This window comes from Prionailurus bengalensis, chromosome C1, assembly GCF_016509475.1.
Source record: "Prionailurus bengalensis isolate Pbe53 chromosome C1, Fcat_Pben_1.1_paternal_pri, whole genome shotgun sequence".
Lineage (NCBI taxonomy): Eukaryota > Metazoa > Chordata > Mammalia > Carnivora > Felidae > Prionailurus > Prionailurus bengalensis.
The window spans coordinates 34729421-34736803 of record NC_057345.1 but is presented as its reverse complement, the minus strand read 5'-3'; the positions used below and the strand labels follow the sequence as shown (position 1 = coordinate 34736803).

General features: G+C 39.8%; 1 pseudogene; it reads left to right on the top strand.

Annotated features, from left to right (window-relative positions):
• LOC122479583 lies at positions 1 to 1984 on the top strand (annotated as a pseudogene).
• Positions 1985 to 7383: the final 5399 nt, after the last annotated feature.

Below are 7383 nucleotides of genomic sequence, written 5' to 3'. Positions count from 1 at the left end.
TCAAGAACGGGACTGAAATACACTCATGTGGGTGATTTAGCTCAAGAAGTCTGATGACTGGATATCATGGAGTCTGGTGAGACGGCTTCTCCCAAGAGCATGCCAAAAGATGCACAGATGGGCACCTGGGTAGCTCAGTCAGTTAAGCATCGGACTCTTGATTTAAGCTCAGGTCATGATCTCACGAGATCAAGTCCGAGATCGGGCCTGCTGACAGTGCAGAGCCTGCTTGGGATTTCTCTCTCTCCCTCTCTCTGCCCCTCCCCCTGCTCACACACGCACATACTTTCTCTCTCTCTCTCTCTCTCTCTCAGAAAAAAAAAAAAAAAAAAAAAACTTAAAAAAAATTTTTAATGTTTATTTTTGAGAGAGAGAGAGAGAGACAGAACATGAGCGAGGGAGGGGCAGAGAGAGAGGGAGACACAGAATCCCAAGCAGGCTCCAGGGGCTCTGAGCTGTCAGCACAGAGCCCGATGCGTGGCTCAAACCCACGAACCTGTGAAATCATGACCTGACTCGAAGTCAGTCGCTTAACCCACTGAGCCACCCAGGCGCCCCCGCAAAAACTTTTTTTTTTTTTTTAAAGATGCCCAGATAGGGCACCTGGGTGGCTCAGTCGATTGAGCATCCAACTTCAGCTCAGATCATGATCTCGTGGTTTGTGAGCTCAAGCCCCATATCGGGCTCACTGCTGTCAGCGCAGAGCCCACTTCAGATCCTCTGTCCCCCTCTCTCTGTGCCCCTCCCCTGCTTGTGCTCTCTCAATAATAAACATTTAAAAATAGGAGGCGCCTGGGTGGCTCAGTCGGTTAAGCGTCCGACTTTGGCTCAGGTCATAATCTGGCGTTCCGTGAGTTCGAGCCCCGCGTCGGGCTCTGTGCTGACAGCTCAGAGCCTGGAGCGTGTTTCAAATTCTGTGTCTCCCTCTCTCTCTCATCCTCCCCTGTTCATGCTCTGTCTCTCTCTGTCTCAAAAATAAATAAAACGTTAAAAAAATAAAAATAAAATAAAAAGATGCACAGATAATGGCTGAAATCCTGAAGGATATGGAGATTACAGATGTGAGGCGAGAATTATAAATCAAGTGTTGGAGTTTGCCTTATAATTTGTGACCACAATTCTAAATGATGTAAAAATTTATTGAAGCCATGCTAAGATAGCTATTGTTGATGTAGATAATGTGCAATTGGCAATCCAGTGTTGCTCTGACCAGTCTTTTACCTTTCCTCCCCCAGGAGAATTTTTATTAGATATTGCCAGGCAAAGAAATCAAACCTCTTTTCCATTGACCAAGCCATATTCAGGCCCCAGATTGCCATTTGATCAATAGTGCTTGATTGCTCCAAACTACACACTTAAGCCTCTACCAAAAAAAAGCAACTACTTCTACAGGAAGAATAATAGCTCCATGGCTAAATGTTGGTTCAGTTGCTAGCAGCCCAAGTACTCCCACTATAGGCACACCAACTCCACAAATCATGTCTGTTTCAGCTAAGGTGGGGACTCCAATGTCCCTCATAAGGCAAGGGATTGCCATACAGATGCCCACTTCACAGTTCCCAGATGTGAAAGCCTCAATTCCTACAACGTCAGCAGATGCTGCTGATCAATCAGAATCTTCTGATTAATCCCGGGGTGGCTGGGTGGCTGAGTTGGTTAAGCCACAGACTCTTGATCTGGGCTCAGGTCATGATCTCACAGTTCATGAGTTTGAGCCCTGCAGTGGGCTCTGTGCTGACAATGCAGAGCCTGCGTGGGATTCTCTCCCCCTCTCTCTGCCCCTACCCTGCTCGCACTCTCTCTCTCTCTCTGAAAATAAATAAGTAAACTTAAAGAAATTTTTTAAAAAGAATGATCGATTAATCCATTGCCACTAATATGTTGTTATCACAAGATACTGCCAATGAATCTTCAAAGGTATTAAATGAAATGTGAAGGTGACAATAATGATGATGATGATGCTGACCACTATGATCATTTATAATCCAGCCTTGGTGCGTGTAACACGTAATATGTATACTTGGTCTTGAACCAGCCTTGGTGTGTGTAACATGTAATATGTATACTTGGTCTTGAATCCATTGTACTGGCATTAAACACGCATGTTGATGTTTTCAAGTTGTTTTACAAAACTTAAATAGTATTTAGTGAGTAAATATAGTTACCATACTTTTCAACTGAGATGTTGGGTTTTCTTTATAGAATTAGTAATCATTTTTAATCAGTCTTTAAGTGTAAAAAATGAAATTGTTATTCATCCAAAAAAAAAAAGAAAGAAGGATAAGATTAAAAAAGAAAAAAAGAGAAGAAAGAAAAGATGGAAAGCCACCCAATACATTTCACTGACAAGCATATCCTGAAAACAAAGCTAGATGAGGACAAGAGAAAAAATATATACATGATTCCACGTATGAACAGTGAAGCAAAAATCCTAAATAAAATGTTAACAAATTAAATCCAGCAGTGTATTAAAAGAACAATTCATCAAGTCCAAAGAGGATTTATCCCAGCATTGCTAAGATTGTTCAGTGTTAGAATATATATCAATTTAACTTATTATATTCATAATTAATAAGTTTAAATATAACTATCTTAATAAATTCAATACCCATTAATGATCTAAAAGGAAAAAAATCTCCCAGAAACTAGGAAACTTAATGTAATACGTTGTTTGTTTTTGGTAAAACAATGATAAAAACTGACAGCAAATGCCACACCTAATGGTGAAACAATAGACACATTCCAGTTGAAGTCAGAAGCAAGAAAAGAAGGACCTTTATCACCATTACTATTCAAAATGGTATCGGATGTTCTCTCCAATTCAAGAAGGGAAGGACAGCAATAGGAGGTATAAACATTAAAAAAGAAAGAGGCAAAGTGTCATTAGTTGCAGATGATACTATCACTTACATAGAAAAACCTAAAAAAATCAATTGACAAACTATTAGAACTAATAAGGGAATTTAGCAAGGTGACCACATACAAGATCAAAGTGGAAAAATCAATAGCTTTCCTATATACCGGCAATAACCAATTAGAAAATGTAATAGCAAATAAGGTTCCAGTCACAATAGCAACAAAAACTATTAACCACCTAAGAATAAACCTAAAAAATAGAATTTACTTCAGGCCTTTAAAGATAGGAAATCCATCAATCTAATTAATAAAATTAAATTGAAAATTATACAATTAGAAGCTGAGAAAATTCAAGAACCACTTCTGGCAAAAACGCTAAGTAGAACAAGACACACAGGGTATTTCCTAACTATGACAAAGAGTTAATCTATTATTTTGGACCACTGGGTGACTCAGTTGTTTAAGCAGCCAACTTTGGCTCAGGTCATGATCTCAGAGTCTGTGGGTTCTGTGCGGACAGCTCAGAGCCTGGAGCCTGCTTCAGATTCTGTGTCTCCCTCTCTCTCTGCCCCTCCCCCACTCTCGCTGTCTCTCTTTCTCTCTCAAAAATGAATAAACATTTTTTTTAATTTAAAAAAAAGAGCCTATTTTCCTTTTCCAAGAAACTAAGAGCAAACATCATATTAAATGGCTAAATATTAGCCATATTAAATGACTAAATGCACTGCCATTAAAGTCAGGAACACGGAAAGCAGCGATCACTGTCACCGTCCCTCAATATTATTTTGTGTAAAAATGAAACAGTGGATTTGAAAATAGGAGTAACAACTTTATAGAGCAGATCTCATTCCAGAATCTGCCAAAATATAGAGGGGAATGCCCCCTCTATAAATAAGACTACTTTGATTTCATATTATACAAATAGGATAGAAGTTGAAATCGCACTCAGAGACAGACACCGATCAAAAGGGTCTTACTTTCTTTTTCCCCTATCAAAACCATTGCCAAACACTATCCAGATATTATTCATACTGTTCCCATTCTCTGCTTGAAGGAAAAATTTTTAAATTATCCAAAACCGTCCTAAGACCCACAGCTGGTTTTGGCAATGGGACGATGGGGCAATGGGGTGATGGGGGCTGGTGGCTGAAAGGAGGGTCTGAAGTGCAGCCAAGCACCGAGGGCACAAACGCTGTCACACCAGTGGAAGTTGGCACCTTTCACACCTCTGGCACCTTTCACTACTCTCCTCATGCTCACAAGTGGTAACCCTTTTGATATCCTATCTCAGCTCTTAATTTGTTTGAGATACTGAAGGCTATGCTTATTAAGAAAAAAGGAAACCATGGGCACCTGGGTGGCTCAGTTGGTTAAGCATCAGACTTCAGCTCAGGTCATGATCTCATGGTTCATGGGTTCGAGCCCTACATCAGACTCTATGCTGACAGCTCAGAGCCTTGTGCCTGCTTCAGATTCTCTGTCTCTCCCTGTGTCTACCCCTCCCCTGCTCACACTCTGTCTCTCTCTCTCAAAAATAAACATTAAAAATAATTAAAAATAAATAAATAAACATTAAAGAAAGAAAGAAAAAAGGAAAACAAATAAACTTTAAAAAAGTGGGGGGTGGCACATGGGGGGGTTAGTCAGTTAAGCATGGGACTTCAGCTTAGGTCATGATCATGGGTCATGGGTTCAAGCACCACATCAGGCTCTGCGGTGACAACATGGAGCCTGCTTGGTATTTTCTGTATCCCTCTCTCTTTGCCCCTCCCCCACTGGAAACCCCACAAATATGGGTTCTAAACAAAGTTGGGGGTGAGGCTTTTAAGCAGGCAGTTTACTGAAGTTACATATTTGCTTTCCATCTCTAGGAAAGAGCAAACATAGGGGTTTTTTTTAGAGCAAAAGAGCAGAGTAAGTTGGAGGTGAGATGGTGTGTTAAGTCTCTGCCTCTCCCCTCATGAAAACGGTACTGTGGGTTAAGGTCCTTGAGAAGCATACTCTGAAACAGAGATCATATGATATCAGTTAGATCGTATTCTCGGCACCAACACCTGAGAAGGGAAAGGGGAAAAGCAGGTTTGGGCTTTTCTATTATTAACATTATTGTATTAGTTACAGGGAGAAGTTGGGCTGTGATAAAATCTCAACCAGGCCTGAGTTGGCCCTAGGAGGTCCTCTGAAGGTGAGATGACCCTTCAGAGTTGTCTGTAGATGGAGTGAGACCGGGCCTTTATATTCCTATCCCAAGCAGTCATCAGATGTGGGCTATCCCGGGAAGGGGAATGACCTTGGGTGAAGCAAGAAGACTGAATTATTTACAAGTAAAAGCAAATCGGGTTTGCATCAGTGTTTTTGACCAAAACACTTTATGCCAGAAGACAATAAAGTAACATACTTAAAATACTTAAGGAAATGTGGGCCAAGCATTTTATATCCAGCTAAAATGACCAGAAAGCATAAAGGCAATAGACAAATAGTTATGAACATCCACAACCTTGGCAAATGAGATCATTCCTGAAGAATCTACTAGAAAATGAACTTCATACAACCATGAAACAACTAGGAAAGCTTCAAAACAAGGATTGGAGGTAAACATGGAACATATTTAGTTGTAGAACTAATAGCAAACGTCAAGAGTAAGGGTGACAGAATAGCATGTACTTGTTACATGCTCTGACACTATAGATAAAGTGCAATATCAAAAGTGGGGGAAAGAAAGGGAAAAATATAAATCTTTTTTTTTTTTTTAAGTAGGCTTCATGTTCAACAAAGAGCCTAATGCGGGGCTTAAACTCACAACCCTGAGATCAAGACCTGAGCTGACATCAAGAGTCAGACGTTTAACTGACTGAACCACTTGGGTGCCCCAAGAAAGGGAGAATACATGAAAAACAGGGTAAGCTCACTAATCGTCTTACAGTTATTAAGAGGTAATAATAATATATTACTTTTAACCAGATGTCAGGGAGAGGGAGCAGAAGGTGAAGAAGTTGTAACTTGTTAATGTTAATAATGCTCAAAGTGGGGGACTGGTAGACTATTATCTTAAAAAAACGAAGGAAAATGGTATTTTGCAAAGGAATTATTATGAAGGTAATAATTAGAACAAAATTTAGAGCTCCCTAAATTCCAAAAGAAATATTTTTTTGAAGCTCGAAAGAAAGAGAAAGAGAAGCAGATAACCATATGGTGAAATATTTTAAATTGAAAAAGAAAAAAAAAAACAGGTTAGGGGTGCCTGGGTAACTCAGTCAGTTGAGTGTCTGACTTTGGCTCAGGTCATGATGTCACGGTTTGTGGATTCAAGCTCCCTGTCAGGCTCTGTGCTGACAGCTCAGAGCCAGAAACCTGCTTCAGATTTTGTGTCTCCCTCTCTCTCCACCCCTCCCCTCCTCTCTCTCTCTCTCTATTTCTCAAAAGTAAATAAACATTAAAAATTTTTTAATAAGAAAAAGAAAAAACATGTTATTCTCTATCAATAATATAAATGAGGCAAACTCACATATTAAATAAAACTTTTTTTGAATCATCAGAGCAAAGTCTAACCCTGTTACATAGAAGACACACCTAAAACAAAGAACCGAAAAATGTTTAAAAATAACATGATGGACAGACAAATATATACTAGAAAAACATAAAACACAAAGAATACAAGAATCATGTCGTTGATATCTTATCTGTCAAGGCAGAATTCCAACCTAGAAGCATTAAAAAGAAAAAGGAAGGCTTTTTAATAACGTTAATGGCTCAATTAACCATGAAGATATACATCTGCTTCATAACACAGCAAACAACTTTCATAAAGTAAAAACTCCGGGAAATGCAGCAGCTGAACCAGAAACACAGAGACAAGAGAAGAGTTTCACACATTACTCTCAGTTGAAAACAAATCACATGGACAAAAAAATGGATACGGATTTAGGACACCTAATCCAGTGCTACGAAAATGTGGTTATAGGTGGAGCCAGTTCATGAACTGTGGTTACCAGATGCAGTGAGATAAGAAGCTTGCTCCAGAATATAAATCAATTCACCACTTCCTTCATGGGGAAAGTCTTGCTACCAAAGTAGGGGGATCAGGTGAACTGCTGTGTGCTTAGTGACACAGTAGATGCTACTTTGAGTTGCGCTGACCTAACAACATAATCAATATGGTAACTTTTTTTTCAAGTGTTTTTGTTTTAAGTTTATTTCTTTATTTTGAGAGAGAGAGAGAGAGTAGGAGAGAGAGAGAGAGGGAGAGGGAGAGAGAGGGAGAGGAAGAGAGAGAATCCTAACCTGGCTCTGCACTTTCAGCCAAGAGCCTGAGGCGGGGCTCGAACTCGGACTGGGGAATCATGACCTGAGCTGAAATCAAGAGTCAGACATTTAACTTACTGAGCCACCCAGGCGCCCCCAATGTGGTAACTCTTGCAAATATATATCAAGTTCTGAATCCCAGTGTTAGGGAATACACCTCAGTTTGAATTGCACATGGAATGGAATACGTCTATCTCAGGCCATAAAGAAAAACTGCAATAAAAC